Here is a 20,228-nt window from a genome sequence, read left to right on the forward strand (position 1 = left end):
GAACTCCTGGCCTCAAGTGATCTACTCAACTTGGCTTCCCAAAGTGCTGGGATTACAGGTGTGAGCCACCGTGCCCAGCCACCTTTACTATGTATTACCACACCTTGTAACAAAGTGGTGCAAAGTTTTCATTTATTAATTCTTTTTTTTTTTTTTTTTGAGATGGAGTTTCACTCTTGTTGCCCAGGCTGGAGTGCAATGGCACGATCTCAGCTCACCACAACCTCCACCTCCCGGGTTCAAGCGATTCTCCTGCCTCACCCTCTCAAGTAGCTGGGATTATAGGCCTGCATCACCAAGCCTGGCTAATTTTGTATTTTTAGTAGAGATGGGTTTCTCCATGTTGGTCAGGCTGGCCTCGAACTCCTGACCTCAGGTGATCCGCCCACCTCAGCCTCCCAAAATGCTGGGATTACAGGCGTGAGCCACCGTGCTCGGCCTCTTATTTATGCTCAGAGTCCTTGCAAACCTCATCAAATGCCCAATAACAAGGCCTCCTCCCAGGCTTACTGCTATGACCACAGAAGATTCCTTCTGTCCCTTGCAAATCTTACAGCTAACATCTTATGTGATGCTGTGTGGCATACTTAGGGAATCATATGTGAAATTACTTAATCATATGCACACTCAGAGGTTGAAGGAACATGTTTGTGTGACAAAGCATCTTTTTCTATATCAGATTTTTTTTTTTAAAACAAGCCAAAATGAAAATATAAAACCCCATGAGATATCCATATGAAGTAACTCTGATTTACGCTGACGTCGTTTATCTGAAGAGTATGTGCCAAGTACATTCAGGGTGGCTTTTTTTCTCAGGGTCTGGAAGCATGAGCATTACTGGGGCAGACTTTTTCTGGGGCCAATATTTGGGACCTGACAGCAATTCAGGTACATCTGTGGAATGAGGGGTGACGGAGTGATGAAGCACTAGAAGGGGACTGCTGCCAGAAGAAGGCAGTCGGGGAACGCTTGAGCTAGAAATTGCAGGTGGGACAATGCCAATTTTCCTCTTGATGGCTTCCTGAATGGCTAGTTCAAATTATCAGACTTCATCAGTTGTCATGTACTTGTTTGGGCATGACTCACTATGTCATTTGCAGGCGAGGAATGTTGATTGCAAACTTTTTATGTTAGTTTGCTCAGGCATGTTTTTTTCATATTCCTGAACATCATCCATTATCACGTACCATTCATCAACCCGTGCAAAAGCCTATGTCGTCTTTGACTGACTTGTGTACAAATTGCCCTACTTTGGTCTGAAGCCTCCAGACCTCCAACCTCACTGGTGGTCTCCAGCTTGTAGAAGCACATGATGGGCTGATGTCTATCTATTCAGCCTGCCCTTAACTGTCCCCATCCTGTCTTCTCTGACTTGAAGTGTTTAGGATCCTCAGATTCTTTGTCGTAGTGCTCTGGAATTTCATTGCAGACAATATCAATAAAGCAAACGTCTCTTTCTAGGTTTTTGGCTTCCTTGTAAAAAACATTTACCGGCCAGGCATTGTGGCTACAGGTGTGAGCCACCACGCCTGGCTTTCTCTCTATTTTAAATTAAAAAAAAAAAATTGCCAGTTTATTATAAAGGATATTACAAAGGATACAGACGAAGAAATGCATACAGTAAGATATGGGGGAAGGGGAATGGAGCTTCCATACCCTCCCTGGGTGCACCACCCTCCAGGAACCTCCATGTATTCAGCTATCTGGAAGCTCTATTTTCATAATTTTTAATGAGGCCGTAAAGTTGCTTTCGTGACTGTAAGTTTTTCATATTAGGTGTTATAGTTGAATGGCTTTATGTAATTTCTGATTAAGACTTTTAAATAATATTCTCTTCAATATTTTTATATTCAACAATAGATTCTCTTCCCACAAATATATGACAAAATTTAAACCAATCTTCACAATTATTTAAAATAATTATAACACTTGAATTATATTGGAAATAATAGCCTTTCCTTATCTTCTCCTTATAATTGTAACACTGAAATTTCTTATGATAATGTGATTTCTATAAAACTTTTCCATACCAGGTATTTCGATATAATAATAAAGCAAAATTTTGCAGAAGGCATTTGCATTGTTGGGATGGTCACTTAGAAACCATTAATAGCAAATAGGGAGGTGTGTCTGACTTACGTGATGACAGATATTTAAGTTGCTGGCTGTCCAGTGCCTGTCAGGAGTCCCCATCCAAACTCCTGGAACAAGGGGTTCATGGAGCTGCAGGAAGAGTTATGTAATAGGTTCCTAAGAGCATTCCCTCCAGCAAGATGAGGGTGGAGGATGGCAACAAGGCTGATGGCAAGCACTGGGCAGACAGTAGTTGAATCTTTGTTGTTGCATATATTAAATACGTCTATATGCTCATTGGTATTGGTGTGTTCTAAGTGACCACTCTAAAAAGGCAGGCACATTCTTTAAAATGTAGCTCTATTATTATTTTGAAATAATGTAGAGAGCTGGCTCCTAAAGTCAATATCCAAGTAATAGACGGGGTGCACTGGTGCAGTCACAGCTCACTTCAGCCTCAAACTCCTGGGCTCAAGTGATCCTCCTGCCTCAGACTCCCCAGTAGCTAGGAGCATAGGCATGTGCCACCACACCTGGCTAATTAAAAAAAATTTTTTTTTTTTAGAGATGGAGGTCTCGCTATGTTGCCCAGGCTGGTTTGGAATTTCTGGCCTCAAGTTCCTGCCTTGACCTCCCAAAGTACTGGGATTATAGGTTTGAGCCCCTGCTCCCAGCCCAGTTGCTCATGCTCCTTCAACTCTCTGAAGATCCTCAAAGAAGGCTGCTTAAGGCTGGGGGTGACTCTCTTGGCGACACGCCAGCTTAGTTGCTGTGGGTGCCAAGGAGATTAGTATCTCTCAGCATGCCTGTAATCCATTTGTTGTTTACCAGTATATTTTAGCACCCTGATTAGCAAGCTGTAGTATGAATAGTGTCTCAAAGGAGGTCTCTGTATCCCATTTCCCATGCCATGCATATGCCTAATGAGGATGCCCTAAAAACTGGTTGAGCCTAACTATTATCAGGAGAACCTGAAATTCTGTACCTCCAGGAAAGTTCTGCAAAAGAGATCTTCCCCACTTCCCTCACCCAGGGCGGTAGGTGGGCTGAGGAGTGTCCAATATGGCACCAACTGTGACCAACTGAATTGTGAAAGCTGATTGCAGTTCTTTGGGGTGGAGCCCAGGCAAACTTCTTCAGTGTGTATCAATCCAATAGAAGCTGCTACTATGAGTGGAAGAAGGGAGAGATTAAATAATCTGCTTTGGCCAGGTTGGTCTCGAACTCCTGACCTCAAGTGATCTGTCTGCCTCGGCCTCCCAAAGTGCTGGAATTACAGTCTTGAGCCACCGTGCTCTGCACTGAACTTTATTTTTTAGTGCAGTTTTAGGTTCACAGCAATACTAAGTGGAAACAATAGAGTTCCCACTGCTATGTCTTCAAGGTCCAGCTTCCATATCATTATCTCTATGAAATCTTCTCTGATTTCCCATAGTTGTAAATAAAAGTTTCCTGTTCCAAAATTTCACAGCCCCTTTAAGAAAATTTAACAAGGTTTCATTTTCTAATCTGTTTTATTTGTCATGTACCTATCTTTTCTTCTTCACTAGACTGTAAATTCATTAAGGGCAGGATCCATGTCTAATCTACCTCTGCATCTCCTAACACCATGGTTCCATCATTGTTTTGGCAAATATTGGAGTATGCATGTATTATTACACTGTGCTGCTTACATATTTATAGACTTGCTTTTCTTATTTGACTGAGACCTCTGAGATTATATATTTATTTTTCTGTATCTCCCAATGCTTTGAGCAATGACAAGTATATAGTAAGTGGTTGATAAACGCTTGCTTTTTTAGTATGAAAGGAAGCTGGCTGTTCTACAGTAAAATTTCAGCTGAAACCTCAGTAAGTATTAAGTAGTAATCATAAACAATTAAAAATTATGGAAAAGTATAGAAAAATTTGTTTTCAATAGGATGTATTTATTATGTTCTCAAAAGCATATGTTTTCATCTCCCAATGTTTCCTAAAGCTTGGTGACCTTTGCGTAGGATGAGACATCTTTCATGGATGAAAATAGATCTCTAGCTCTTTGAAATCATAACTTCTTATGACAGTAGAAATATATCAAAGAAAAAAGAGTTTAAGTCAAAATACATCTTTAAAGTTTTCTTTTTCATAGAACATTTGACATTTAAAACTCATTATCTCTTGCCACTTGAATCTCAGTGTTGACCTCAAGGATTCTGTAGAAGGTACAGGATTTAGAGGGCAAAGAGGACCACAGGAAAGAAAGTGAATGAAAATGAAGAGTAGAGAGGCATAACCTGGTCTTGGTGATGTCAAATTCAGACCAAGGGCAGGGGGTAATTTATGGGATGGATCAAAAGGAAAGGGATAAATGATGACGAGAGTAGCAACATGAAGTCATAAAAGACAAGAAAAATGAAGGAGGCCAAAGGGCAAGACACACAATAGGTGAGGAGGGAACATTTCTAAAATAACAACTGTGATCCTTTAATTTTTTTACATTGCATGAATAACTTCAGAATACTGGTAATAAAATACAGATAAAATTCCCCTTCAACACCATTTCCCTGGAAATCAAATCTTTTTTCTTTTTTTTTTCAGCCCCGGAGAATGGAAAATATTTAGAGAGGTACAAAACTATCAAGTATCTCTATAAATAACTACAAAATTTTAACTTACATTTATTTATAATGTCTAAAGCACAGCCACAAGTTCTCCTCCTCTTGGGAAAGAAGGAGAAAATTTTAAGAGTTGGCTGCTCTTGGCTGGGTGTGGTGGGTCACATCCATAATGCCAGCAATTTGGGAGAATGAGGCTGGAGGATCACTTGAGCCCACGAGTATGAGACCAGCCTGGGCAATATCATAAGATCTGGTCTCCACAAATATATTTAAAAAATATTGCTCTCCCTCTCCCCTCTCCCCTCTCCCCTCTCCCCATGGTCTCCCTCTCCCCTCTCCCCTCTCCCCGCTCCCCACGGTCTCCCTCTCCCTCTCTTTCCACGGTCTCCCTCTCCCTCTCTTTCCACGGTCTCCCTCTGATGCCGAGCCGAAGCTGGACTGTACTGCTGCCATCTCGGCTCACTGCAACCTCCCTGCCTGATTCTCCTGCCTCAACCTGCCAAGTGCCTGCGATTGCAGGTGCGCGCTGCCACGCCTGACTGGTTTTCGTATTTTTTTGGTGGAGACGGGGTTTCGCTGTGTTGGCCGGGCTGGTCTCCAGCTCCTAACTGCGAGTGATCCGCCAGCCTCGGCCTCCCGAGGTGCCGGGATTGCAGACGGAGTCTCGTTCACTCAGTGCTCAATGGTGCCCAGGCTGGAGTGCAGTGGCATGATCTCGGCTCGCTACAACCTCCAGCTCCCAGCTGCCTGCCTTGGCCTCCCAAAGTGCCGAGATTGCAGCCTCTGCCCAGCCGCCACCCCGTCTGGGAAGTGAGAAGCGTCTCTGCCTGGCCGCCCATCGTCTGGGATGTGAGGAGCCCCTCTGCCTGGCTGCCCAGTCTGGAAAGTGAGGAGCCTCTCTGCCCGGCCGCCATCCCATCTAGGAAGTGAGGAGCGCCTCTTCCCGGCCGCCATCCCATCTAGGAAGTGAGGAGCGTCTCTGCCCGGCCGCCCATCGTCTGAGATGTGGGGAGCGCCTCTGCCCCGCCACCCCGTCTGGGATGTGAGGAGCGTCTCTGCCCGGCTGCGACCCCATCTGGGAGGTGAAGAGCGTCTCTGCCCGGCCACCCCGTCTGAGAAGTGAGGAGACCCTCCGCCCGGCAGCCGCCCCGTCTGAGAAGTGAGGAGCCCCTCTGCCCGGCAGCCACCCTGTCTGGGAAGTGAGGAATGTCTCCGCCCGGCAGCCACCCCGTCCGGGAGGGAGGTGGGGGTCAGCCCCTGCCAGGCCAGCCGCCCCGTCCAGGAGGGAGGTGGGGGGTCAGCCCCTGCCCGGCCAGCTGCCCCGTCTGGGAGGTGAGGGGCGCCTCTGCCCGGCCGCCCCTACTGGGAAGTGAGGAGCCCCTCTGCCTGGCCACCACCCCGTCTGGGAGGTGTACCCAACAGCTCATTGAGAACGGGCCATGATGACAATGGCGGTTTTGTGGAATAGAAAAGGGGGAAAGGTGGGGAAAAGATTGAGAAATCGGATGGTTGCTGTGTCTGTAGAAAGAAGTAGACATGGGAGACTTTTCATTTTGTTCTGTACTAAGAAAAATTCTTCTGCCTTGGGATCCTGTTGATCTATGACCTTACCCCCAACCCTGTGCTCTCTGAAACATGTGCTGTGTCCACTCGGGGTTAAATGGATTAAGGGTGGTGCAAGATGTGCTTTGTTAAACAGATGCTTGAAGGCGGCATGCTCGTTAAGAGTCATCACCACTCCCTAATCTCAAGTACCCAGGGACACAAACACTGCGAAAGGCCGCAGGGTCCTCTGCCTAGGAAAACCAGAGACCTTTGTTCACTTGTTTGTCTGCTGACCTTCCCTCTACTGTTGTCCTATGACCCTGCCAAATCCCCCTCTGCGAGAAACACCCAAGAATGATAAAAAAAAAAAAAAATATATATATATATATATACACATATATATATGTGTATATATATATATATATTAGTCAGGCAATCCCAGCACTTTGGGAGGCTGAGACGGGCGGATCACGAGGTCAGGAGATCGAGACCATCCTGGCTAACACGGTGGAACCCCGTCTCTACTAAAAAATACAAAAAAATTAGCTGGGCGTGGTGGCGGGCGCCTGTAGTCCCAGCTACTCGGGAGGCTGAGGCAGGAGAATGGCGTGAACCTGGGAGGCAGAGCTTGCAGTGAGCCGAGATCGTGCCACTGCACTCCAGCCTGGGCGACAGAGCGAGACTCCGTCTCAAAAAAAAAAAAAAAAAAATAGGCATGGTGTCAGTGCCTGTACTCCCAGCTACTGGGGAGGCTGAGGTAGGAGGATTGATTGAGCCCAGGAGGTGGAGGTTTAGTGACCCGAGATTGCACCATTGTACTCCCAGCCTGGGCGACAGAGTGAGACCCTGTCTAAAACAAAACAAAACAAAACAAAACTCCAAAACACCAATCACAAAAAACAAAAGTTTTTTGAGTTCAGAGCTCTTATCTTTAACTAAGTTTAGACATCCCTCCCTCAAGGTAATTCTCCTTCTAATCCCAAAATAACAGAAACATGGAATTAGGTTAAGACTACTGGCTAAAGAAATTTATTTCTTCACGCCATTATTTTCATTAATAGGCATTCTAGAATTTTAAGGTACTTATTGTTTTCTGTCTTAACATACATATCAACATTAATAGATGTAACTTACCCTTATGAGCATACTTACATTTTGAAAAATCTCTTCTTCACCTTCAAATTGTGGAGAAACAAAGCACTTAAATAATTCATAATTTCCATTGAAGCTAGTGCTACTTCCTAACTATGGACCACGTTATAGACAGGGTAGGTGGCAGTTTACATATATTTCCTACAGAATTATCTGTAACTATAACTTTTCATCTCTAATTTGGAAAAAATAACAAATTCCAAGGAATAATAATAATAATATATTGATAGGGACTATCTTGGGTATACAGTAATTTATGTATAAAATATCATACATAAATGTTGGTATTTTATTATTTGTAATAGATTACTTACAAGTCACCTCTCAGTTGGTTAAAATGCAATCATACATGACATTATGGTTGAGTATGGTTGGTCTAACATGACATTGTAATGAACTATAACCTGTGTAGCCACTGCAAAGACTTTTTATTGTTGTTGTTGTCACCAAGACTGGAGTGCAGTGGGTGATCTCAGCTTACTGCAACCGCCACCTCCTGAGTTCAAGCAATTCTTTTGCCTCAGCCTCCTGAGTACGTAGGATTACAGGTCCCCACCACCATGTCTGGTTAATTTTTGTATTTTTAGTAGAGACGGGGTTTTGCCATGTTAGCCAGGCTGGTCTCGAACTCCTGACCTCAAGTGATCCACCTGCCTCAGCCTCCCAAAGTGCTGGGATTACAGGTGTGAGCCACCACGCCCAGCCTTGTAAAGACGTTTTAACCCTCTGACAGTGAAGACAATGAGGGGACCTTGAAATTGTTTTTGAATGTCTGATTTCTTTTCTTTTCTTTTTTTGAGGCAGAGTCTCACTCTATTGCCCAGGATGGAGTGCAGTGGCACAATCACAGCTTACTATAGTGTAGAACTTCTGGGCTCAAGCAATTCTCTCACCTCAGCCTCCCAAGTAGCTGGGACCACTGGCATGTGCCGCCATGCCTGGGTAATTTTTAAATTTTTTGTAGAAACAAGCTTTTGTTGTGATGCCCAGGCTGGTCTCAAACTCCTGGACTCAACAGTTCTCTTGCCTCAGCCTACCAAAGTGCTGGGGTTATAAGTGTGAGCTACTGTGCCCAGCCCATTTTCTTACAAGGACCTGAATATCAGCTCTTTGCCAAGTCAAATGGTTTCATTCCACAGTTGCAGTACATTGGCCCTGTTCAGTTGGAAGTAGCCAGTTGAGAGAAAATGTCCCAGTGTCCCTAATCTCACAAGATTGTGGAATGAGTCTTTGACAGTGGAGAATTGTAACAGTGAAACAGCAAAAAAAAAAAACTACCATAACTAACTCCAGTATTGTTTAGGTGGCATTTACCCATTCCTGCACATAGGCAAGGATAATTCTAGAACACTGAGATAATATACAAAAATAGCAATAATGTAGTTTTAAGGGCTAACTCTGGGATTAAAAGAGAAATATGTAAACAATGAACTATGTTTTCTTAAAGATTTATAGGAGCATTGTGACCTGACCAAAGACAATGAAGTTCCCAACCTCACTGGACCCTGGCTGGCACCCAGATGTCTGTGTTTATTGGTTACCTCTTGATCCCAACCCCCTTGCCTTCCCCTGCCCTTAACATAAAAAGAACCTGAAATTCGTACTGATTAAGATGATACTTTAGAATGCTAGTTCACCATCTTCTTGGTTTTGCTGGCTTTCCAAACAAACCTACTTTTCCTCCCACCAACCCTTGTCTCTCAAGTTTGGCTTTTGAGCTGCTAGCAGCTGACCCTGTATTCAGTTACATTTTCAATATAAGTCACTAATACTTATCTTGGGAATCCACTGGCTGAAATTCAAATTCTTTCTCTACTGCCAAAATCCAAAATTTCCATTTCATCAGCTTCAAATACATTTAAAAATGTCAAAATGCATTATGACAATGTTGTCAGATAAAGCCAAAAATACCTTCCACCTTTTATTGTCTTCAAATACTCAGAAAATTAATGAAGGAATATCAGACGTGCTTCTCTAGAAACTTTAGTATTATAATTAAATCTGCCAAACATTTGCATATGGTGTTTATTGCACAGTGTTTTATATTTTCCAGGGAGAGAGAGAGAGGTTACAGTCAATGAGTTGTATAACTTATACCTGAATTCACTCTTTCCTCTCTGTGTAAGTTGATTCCAAGGCATCAGACTACAGACCTGGAGTAGAGGACCAGAGGCATAATTCAAATTACTGAGCAGCTTCTGCTAACAATGTGTAGTAATTTTTTTACTTAGTACATGTGAACTTAACCCAGAATCTAAGTTACCTTAGTTCATGTGTACTTAGGTTCTGGGTTTAAAAAATAATGAATTATATAGTTCTAGTCTTTTTTTTCCCTTTATTAGTTTTTTATAATTTTATTTTATTTTATTTATTTATTTATTTCCTGAGACGGTGTTTTGTTCTTGTTGCCCAGGCTGGAGTGTGATGGCATGGTCTCAGCTCACTGTAACCTCCACCTCCGGGGTTCAAGTGATTCTTGTGCCTCAGTCTCCCAAGTAACTGGGATTATAGGCACCTGCCATCATACCCAGCTAATTTTTTTGTATTTTTAGTAGAGACGGGGTTTCACCACATTGGTCAGGCTGGTCTTGAACTCCTGACCTCAGGTGATCCGCCTGCCTTGGCCTCCCAAACTGCTGGGATTACAGCTGTGAGCCACTGTGCCCAGCCTGTAATTTTTGTTATTTTATTTTACTTTAAGTTCCAGGATACATGTGCAGAACGTGCAGGTTTGTTACATGGATACACATGTGCTATGGTGGTTTGGTACACCACCTATCAACCTGTCATCTAGGTTTTCTTTTTTTTTTTTTGAGATAGAGTCTTGCTCTGTCACCAGGCTAGAGTGGAATGCAGTGGCGCGATCTTGGCTCACTGCAACCTCCGTCTCCCAGGTTCAAGTGATTCTCCTGCCTCAGTCTCCTGAGTAGCTGGGACTACAGGTGCATGCCACCATGTCTGGCTAATTTTTTGCATTTTTAGTAGAGATGAGGTTTCACCATGTTGGCCAGGATGGTCTCAATCTCCTGACCTCATGATCCACCCGCCTCGGCCTCCCAAAGTGTTGGGATTACAGGCGTGAGCCACTGCGCCTGGCCACCATCATTTAGGTTTGAAGTCCTGCATGCATTAGATATTTGTCCTAATGGTCTCCCTCCCCTATAGCTCTAGCCTTGAGTTCAAAGTCTAGTAGGGGAAATTTTTTTATTCTTTTGAAATAGGGCCTCACTCTATTGCCCAGGCTAGAATGCAGTGGCACAGTCTTGGCTCACTGCAACCTCTGCCTCCCGGGCTTGAGCCATCCTCCCACTTCAGTCTCCTAAGTAGCTGGGACTAAAGGCACGTATCACTGCTCCTGGCTAATTTTTGTATATATGTGTATATATATATGTGTGTGTATATATATATGTATATATATGTGCGTGTGTATATATGTATATATATGTGTGTGTATATATGTATATATATGTGTGTATATATATGTATATATATGTGTGTGTATGTATATATATATTTATTTATTTATTTTAGAGAACGGGTTTTGCCATGTTGGCAAGGCTGGTCTTGAACTCCTAAGTTCAAGCAATTCACCTGCATCGGCTTCCCAAAGTACTGGGATTACAGGCATGAGCCCCCATGCCTGGCCAAAACAAATATAAATAGGTGGCAATGGAATGTAAAAAACCCCTATGTTGAAGCACTGTGTCACCAACCCTGCCTAGCGAACTCGTCTCAGAAGGGAGGAACTTTGAGCTGTGTCTTGAAGAATGAGTTGGAGTTTTCCAGAGAAAAAAGAAACCTAATGGTCTTTCAGGCAGAGGAAACAGCATATGTTTGGGAGTAAGAGTTTTGGGAGAAAGGCAAAGAGTTCTGTGTAACTAAACTAAAAGGAGTATGTGAGTGTATTGCTTTGAGCCCCATTTATGTTTTATTTCTGAACCTACTCTGTGAACTTTTCTTCTGTCTATTGCCTTCTGAAGTGTTTAAATAAACAATGATCCAAGATAGACCCTACACCTAGTAGCCTTTCATTCTATTGTGGAGTGGGTTAAGATGAATCTCTAGGATATTTATAGATTATGCCTTTAACATGTTCACAATATATTGACTAAGACAAACTAGAAGCATTTTGCTTCTATTTGCTTGTGTGAGTGGAAGGAACTGTGTAAAGAGCTGTGAATGACTCATTTGGTGGGTGGTGTTAGGCTGTAACTTCAGACCTCTGATTTCAAGAGAGCCTTTGGTTCATATCTGCACACCTTCCAAGATCTACAGGCATTGTTTTCCACAGCACAAGCACCTCACCATCTCAAGGGAAGGCACATAAAAGGAGCAACTATCTCTGCCAACCTGAGATCCTTTTTATTCTGAAAATACCACCTGTACTCACTGTTTACCACCCACCGAGAAAGCAAGTGTTTAATAGCTCGATCTTGGGTATCCACAGGGCCTTAGCCTATGCTCAGCAGAATCTGATGGGAATTGGGGATCTATAAGACATATTTTTTTTTTTTTTTTTTTTTTTTTTTTTTTACTTTCTTGGAGTTTGTAATTGGAATGAGATTACCACCCAGTTAGAGCTTAATTACAGAGAGTTGGGCTGGGCATGGTAGCTCAAGTCTGTAATCCCAGCACTTTGGGAAGTCAAGGCAGGAGGATCCCTTGAGTCCAGGAGTTCAAGACCAGCCTGGGCAACAAAGTGAGGCCCTATCTCTATAATAACATAAAATAAAATAAAATAAATTAGCCAGGTGTGGTGGTGTGTGTCTGTGGTCCAAGGTACTTGGGAGGCTGAGGTGGGAGAATGGCTTAAGCCCAAGAGTTTGAGGCTGCAGTAAGCGGGGTTTGCCACTGTACTCTAGTCTGGGCAACAGAGCCAGACTCTGTCTCAAAAAACAAAAAAATTTACAGAGGGTTGGTTACAGAAGCACAAGAATTCTACCTGTTCCTGATGATGGACTTCCAAAACCTTTTTCTGAATCAGAATTTCCAGCTGCCTCCTGAAACATTTACCAGGATGTGCCAAAGACCCTTACATTCAACAGATTCAAAATTAGATTGGTTAATTTTTTTTCCTATTATTCCTATCTCAAATGTTCTCCATTTAGATCTTGGTTAATGGTATTATCTCCTGTTCAGCAAGCAAACTAGGTATCTGTGGGCCATAAATGACTCTTCTTTTCTCTCATACTTTAATATCCAAACTATCACTAAGTCATGTTCATTGAATCTTCAAAATGAGTTTCAAATTTCACTGTAATTTGGTGTAAATGTAATAGTCTGTAATTCATATTATGCCAAAAATGTATAGCTTCTGTGCATGGGTAGCAATGGATGCTGTGGTTGGAACATCTGTTTGACAATCTGTGTTGGCTCAGTTTCTTCCAGTTACGCCCATTTCAGGTTAACTCAGACTTCCAAGATTTCTCTCCACTCCTGGCTCCTCCTCGCGAGGCATCAGGGTGCGGAGGAAAGCCAACTTGTCTCATGTGATGGGAGAAGTGCATCTGGGGGTTGGGAGGTGATGGAGGCAAGATACACATGCTGTCCTCTGAGTTCTTGCTTGTCTCCAGCTGAGGTGTCCTTTGCCTTTCCCTGTGTGTGTCAACCTATGTTCTCACTAAACCATCAGCGATAGAACTAGTCTCATCTGGTCTTTGGTGTGTGTTAGCATCTGCTGTTGCTGAGCTTGGACTCCACCATAGTCTCTGGTCCTGTGGCTGCTGCATTCTGGCTCAAAGTCCCTGCCATTTCTTAAGTCCTTCCAGCGTGTCCTTGCTCCCCTGAGCAGGTGGGAACCTCTGGCTCTTCTGTACATTGTGCACAGTGTTGATTATGTCTACCTTGCTAGAACCCTCTTTCTGCCAATGCTATTTCTATATGTCTACTATGAGCCTTAGTGTTCTCAGACCTAGTCATGTTTATTTAGATTTACTTCGTCTCACCCGTTGAATTCTGACCACTTTGCTCCGTCTCTAGAAGATGAAGGGCTTTCTCTATTTTTTCCCCTTTCTGTATGGTCAGGTCATATCATTCCCCATGTGGATGCAGCATTTGAACTCCTTTCCCTGGAGCCATAAGATGATAGGACTGTAGGGGAATATGATTTATAGAGGAAATAAGGACTTGTTTACTGTTTTCAAAATAGCAATATCTAATTCTTAACAAATAATTACACAGTTGTTCATTTTAGCATGTTATTATTATGCTATTGGTTGATGTATGTTTGGATACTCTTCTATATTTTAATAGAGTTCACAATTAAAACGTAAGGAAATAATAAAAACAAAAAAGTATCCCAAAAATGCAAAAAAATAAAAATAAATAGTACTTTTTAATTTTAAAACATACTAAAACAAAACTTAATGGCCTCCAACTGATGAAGGGCTATTGCAAATCATTAGACAAAATATAAATATCCCAAAAGGAAAAAGGACAAAGACTAAGACTATGCACAGGCAAGTCTCACAAAAGGGAGGAAAAGGCCGGGCACAATGGCTCACACCTGTAATCCCAGCACTTTGGGAGGCTGATGCCAGTAAATCATCTGAAGTCAGGACTTCAAGACCAGCTTGGCCAACATGATGAAACCCTGTCTCTACTAAAAATACAAAAAAAAATTAGCTGGGTGTGGTGGCACATGCCTGCAATCACAGCTATTAGGGAGGCTGAGGCAGGAGAATTGCTTGAACCCGGGAAGCAGTGGTTGCAGTGAGCCCAGATGGCACCACTACACTCCAGCCTGGGAGACAGAGTGAGACTCCGTCTCAAAAAAAACAGAGAGAAAAAAAGTAAACAGCTCATGGCTTAGCCAAGGTTCTCTAAACAACAGAGCCTGAACAAGATATAAGCATGAATGCTTTATAGGGAGAAACAATCCCAGGGCAGGGAGACTGAAGGATGAGAAACAGATCCAGCGGGCCTACAAAGAGGTTACAAGGAAAACCTAACAGTGCTATGCCAATGGTTCAGTGGCTAAAATGTGTATTAACAGTTCCTGCATCTGGCTGGGCGCAGTGGCTCATGCCTGTAATCCCAGAACTTTGGAAGCCCAAAGTGGCTGGATTACCTGAGGTCAGGAGTTTGAGACCAGTCTGGCCAACATGGTGAAACCCCGCCTCTACTAAAAATACAAAAATTAGCCAGGTGTGGCAGCAGATGCCTGTAATCCCAGCTACTCGGGAGGCAGAGGCAGGAGCATCGCTTGAACCCAGGAGGTGGAGGTTGTGGTGAGCCGAGATTGTGACAGTGCAATCCAGCCTGGGTGATGGTGCGAGACTCCACCTCAAAAAAATAAAAATATAGGCTGGGCACGGTGGCTCACGCCTGTAATCCCAGCACTTTGGGAGGCCGAGGCAGGTGGATCACAAGGTCAGGAGATTGAGACCATCCTGGCTAACACGGTGAAACTCCATCTCTACTAAAAGTACAAAAAATTAGCCAGGCATGGTGGTGGGCACCTGTAGTCCCAGCTACTCGGGAGGCTGAGGCAGGAGAATGGCGTGAACCCAGGAGGCGGAGCTTGCAGTGAGTGGAGATTGCACCACTGCACTCCAGCCTGGGCGACAGAGCAAGACTCCGTCTCAAAATAAATAAATAAATAAATAAATAAATAAATAAATAAAGAATTAGATATTGCTGGGCTCAGTGGTAATCCCAGGGCTTTGGGAGGCTGAGGTGGGAGGACAGCTTAAGCCAGGATTTGGAGACCAGCCTGGGCAACATAGTAAGACCCCATCTCTACAAAAAGTAAACATGCATAGTGGCATATTCCTGTAATCCTAGCTACCCTGGAAGCTGAGGCGGGAGGATCACTTGAGCCAAGAGTTTGAGGCTGCAGTGAACCATGATCATGCCATCATGCCACTACACTCCAGCCTGGGTGACTGAGCAAGACTCTGGCTCTAAAAAAAGGAAAGAAAGATATAGATCATTGCCAGTACCATAGAATCCCCCTCTGTGGCTCTCTCCAATCACATCCCCTTTTTTCCTCTATTCTGTAATATTCTTGTGATTTTTCTTTCTTTATCCTGTGTGTGTGCATGTATGTGTTTGTATATAGTTGTGTATATATGTATGACACACATATATAGCTGATTGCTTCTCAGCCCTGCAACTGGAACTGTGTTTATGCACACATATCTGAATACATATACACATACAAACATGCACACACATATGTACACACACAGAAGAAAGAAACAGTAGTTTTCACAACTCCTTACTTTTCATCTTTTCAGTTGTCTTTTTTTTGAGACAGGATCTCATTCTGTTGCCCAGCCTGGAGCGCAGTGGTGCAATTATGGCTTACTGCAGCCTCTATCTCCTAGGCTCAAGGGATCCTCCCGCCTCAGCCTCCCAAGTAACTGGGACTACAGGCATGTGCCACCATGCATGGCAAATTAATTTTTTTGGAGAGATAAGGTCTCACTATGTTGCCCAGTCTAAGCTTGAAATCCTGTGCTCAAGCAATTCTCCCACCTCAGCCTCTCAAATGCTGGGATTACAGGCGTGAGCCACCATACCTGGCCTCTTTTCAGTTGTTTCTCCCACTCCTTTCTCATCCACAAAAGAATTACATCAGTGTAAGATGAAGAAACTCAAGGCACATACAGGGAGGCCAGATGATAGATTATTACTCAGAAAACCCAGAATTTAAACCAAAAGGAGAAAGAAGCAAAACTCCAACTGAAGTCATAAAAATTTTAGAAAACCACCATTGATATTCCAAAAATGCTCTAAGATCAGTTGTAGCCATGGATATTGATTTAAGTAGGGGAAAAAAATTGAATGAACCTTCTAGGCATTACATAGACTTTATGGACTGAAAAATACAAAGGTGAAATAATGAAAGAAAAATTATCTGAATATATCAAATATACATAACAAATCTATTTAATATCTATAGAATATATACTCCTCTGTTGCCTACTATTTTTAAATCGAGTTTCCCCCTTATCTGGTACAGTTGAACACATATATAGGAAAACAGAACTTAAACAAAGATAAAGCCATGCAATAGTGTGTGCCCATAGTCCTAGCTACTTGGGAGGCTGAAGCAAGAGGCAGGAGGGTCATTTGAACTTAGGAGTTTGAGGTTAAAGTGCCATAGTTGTGTCTGTGAATAGCCACTGCACTTCAGCCTGGGCAACATAGCAAGACCCCATCTATAAAAAAAAAGTTAAACAAGGGTCATAAAACCATCCTTACGTGTTTGGGAGTGACCTTATGCCACTCATAGGCCTTAAAGGTTTGAGGTATCATCCTACTGTCAAGGACCATCATCACCCTTGAATTTACGATATCTTTTTTGGTCTAATTAACTTCCGTATAAGTTATTTTATAGTCACTTAGAATATAAAACTATCAGAGGTAGAGCGTATGTATAACTGTTTTACACAGCTCATATCAGAGTAAGTACTTAAATGGATTTTGGTTGTCTAACTAAAAGCATGTCAATTTTATTGATCTTTTCAAAGAACCAACCTTTGTTTTCATTGACTTTTCTCCATTGTTTCTGTTTTCTATTTCATTGATTTCCACTCTAATTTTATTTCCTTTCTTTTCCTTGCTTTGAATTTAATTTGCTCTTCTGTTTATAGTTTCTTCAGATGGAAGCTTAGACTATTTGAAATATTTTGTTTTCCATTCTTTTCTTTTTCCAGAGACAAGGTCTCAATCTGTCACCCAGGATGTAGCACAGTGGTGCCATCACAACTCACTGTAACTTTGAACTCCTGGGCTCAAGTGATCCTCCTGCCTAAGCCTCCTGAGTAGCTGGGACTACAGGCACATGCCACCACACTCAGCTAATTCTTGAATTTCTTTGTAGAGTCATGGTCTTATTATGTTGGCCAGGCTGATCTTGAACTCTGGCCCAAGTAATGCTCCTGCCTCAGCCTCCCAAAGTGCTGGGATTACAGGTGTGAGCTACTGCACCAGGCCTTTATTTTACTGTTCTAATTTACATTTTCACAGCTAAAACATTTCCCTTTAAGTACTTATTTACCTCCATACAATAAATTTTGATATGTTTAAAAATGGCACTTGATTAAACATTCTCATGGTATGGAACACTGTTGTCATCTAGCTTGTAGTATTGTTGAGAAATTCAAAGCCATTCATGTGGGTCCTCCATACCACCTCCTTTTTTCATCTTGTAGCTCTTTATTTCCAGTGTTCTGAAGTTGTACAATCATGTGCTATAATATAGTCTATTTTTATCCACTCAAGTGTCCTGAGCAGTTGACTGCTTCTTTCAATCCAGGTACCCAGGTCCTTCAATTCTGGAGAATTTTCATGTACTATATCCACGGTAATTTCTTAGGCTATATATATAAACAAACAAACAAACAACATATATATATGTTTTGAGGCAGGGTGTCACCCTGTCACTCAGGCTGGAGTGAAGTGGTGTGATCAGAGCTCAGAGCGGGCGGACTGTAATTTTGGCCTCCTGGGCTCCGGCAATCCTGTTGCCTCAGCCTCCTGAGTAGCTGGGACTATGAGTGCATGCCACCATGCCTGGCTGACTTTTATTTTATTTTATTTTGTAGAGATGGGCTCTCACTGTGTTGTCCAGGCTGATCTTGAACTCCTGGCCTCAAATGATTCTTTCCCATCAACCTCCTGAGTGGCTGGGATTACAGCTGTGCCTAGCCCATGATGATTTCTTTATTTCTATTCTCTTTCTCTATTTCTACAACTCCTATTATTCATATATCTAGTATTGTGGATGGAATATCTTTGAATTTTCTTAGCTTCCCTTTACTTTTTCCACTTTTTGTTTTGTGTTTTTGCTCTACTTACATAGATATTTCCTTAACTATATTTTAAAACTCTTCTACTGAGTTGTTTATTTTTATCCTTTAAAAAAGAGATCGAGACCATCCTGGCCAACATGGTGAAACCCTGTCTCTACTAAAAATACAAAAAATTAGCTGGGCATGGTGGCACTCACCTGTAGTCCCAGCTACTTGGGAGGCTGAGGCAGGAGAATTGCTTGAACCTGGGAGGCGGAGCTTGCAGTGAGCCGTGATTGCACCACTGCACTCCAGCCTGGACGACAAAGCGAGACTCCGTCTCAAAAAAAAAAAAAAAATTGTTATTAAGAGCTCTTTTTCTCTGACAGTTGCCTTTTAATACCATCCTTTCTTATTTCTTGTAGCAGTATACTCTCATATCTCCGAGGAAATTAATGATAGTTTCTTTGAAGTTTTTATCTTGGCATAGACTATTCTCTTTAAGTTGTTTTATTTTTCATTTATGTATTCTGCTCCTGCTCACTCTGCCTTCATTCTTCTTTCTTTTTCATTCATGCTGTCTTTTTCCCCTCACTCTCTCTTCCTATGTTGGAGATTTTTTCTTAGCTGCCTAGTGATTTCTGGGTCTTGTTCACAATTAAGAATGGGGTAAAAAAACCCAAAACACTGATTGGAAGTTTTGTGTGCAGTTGCTTATTGCTGTTCTATACACTTTAGTCTAGTGTGAGCTGACTGCTTGTTTAATTGGGCAAGCCCCAATTTCATTATCTTTTTTCCCTTTGAGTTGGTTAGAAAATAATATTCTAATCTCTTTCTTGGTTGCCATTGTTTTGGTAGCCAAGTAGGGGAAGCAGTGGTGGTTCCAATCTTCAGTTGATAGTATTTCACTAAAATTTCTTATTTATTTTATTTTTTTTGAGACAAGGTCTTACTCTGTCACCCAGGGTGGAGTGCAGTGGCACGATCTCGGCTCACTGCAACCTCTGCCTCCCGGGTTCAAGGGATTCTCCTGCCTCAGCCTCCAGAATAGCTGGGATTATAGGCACCTGCCACCATGCCTGGCTAAGTTTTGTATTTTTAGTGGAGGCGAGGTTTCACCATGTTGGCAAGGCTAGTCTTGAACTCCTGACCTCAGGTGATCCACCCGCCTTGGCCTCCCAAAGTGCTGGGATTACAGGCTTGATCCACCACCGCTGGCCAGTATTTCACTAAAGTTTCTTGTTAATATAATACTCATTCCTCAACTGTGCCTGGCATTGTCCAGTCCAGAGCCCAGAGAATCAACTTCACCCCTCTGCAGGAGTGTGGGGAGGACAGTCACGCAACTGTACCTAGTGGGGCAGGGGACCCAGGGTCTAATTGCTTCTCAAACAAACGTGCAAACAATTCTTCTGTTTTTGGCTCATTTTCACCCCTTACTGGGATAACTATTGCCACCAATTCCTGAGACTTTTTGATTAAATTGGGTTGCTTTCCATGTTTTCCTACTGCCAACTTGGGGATTCTGCTGCCAGTTATCCCTCATGCTTCTAATTTTTCAAAACTTTTTTTCTTTTTGAGACAGAATCTTGCTCTGTCACCCAGGCTCAATCTCGGGTCACTGCAACCTCCGCTCATTGCAACCTCCACCTCCCAGATCCAAGAGATTCTCCTGCCTCAGCCTCCCGAGCAGCTGGAATTACATGCACATGCCACCACACCAGGCTAATTTTTGTATTTTTACTAGAGACAAGGTTTCAACATGTTGGCCAGGCTGGTCTCAAACTCCTGACCTCAAGTGATCGGCCCGCCTCAGCCACCCAAAGTGCTGGGATTACGGGTGTGAACCACCACGGCTGGCCTCCAGTTCCATCTGTTAATGTGAGCTATGACTTTTACAAAACTTTGTGCTTTTTAAAACTGTAGTTTTAGTATGAAATGACTAAATCTACTTTTTTTTTTTTTTTTTCCTGGAAGTCCTCAGTTGCCTACTGTTGCTGAAAATGTCTTCAAAATGCCTGGAGGGCTTAAAGAGTAAATGCCTCTGGGAGAGGTATCACATTTGTTTAAAACTGATGTCTTACTGTTTTTTGAGAGTAGGAGTTGATAGGTAGAGGGT

General features: G+C 42.7%; 1 pseudogene; it reads right to left on the reverse strand.

The window, feature by feature from the left end:
- Positions 1 to 675: 675 nt before the first annotated feature.
- LOC100614049 (cytoplasmic phosphatidylinositol transfer protein 1-like) lies at positions 676 to 16,649 on the reverse strand (annotated as a pseudogene).
- Between the last annotated feature and the right edge of the window lie 3,579 nt (positions 16,650 to 20,228).

This window comes from Pan troglodytes, chromosome 1, assembly GCF_028858775.2.
Source record: "Pan troglodytes isolate AG18354 chromosome 1, NHGRI_mPanTro3-v2.0_pri, whole genome shotgun sequence".
Lineage (NCBI taxonomy): Eukaryota > Metazoa > Chordata > Mammalia > Primates > Hominidae > Pan > Pan troglodytes.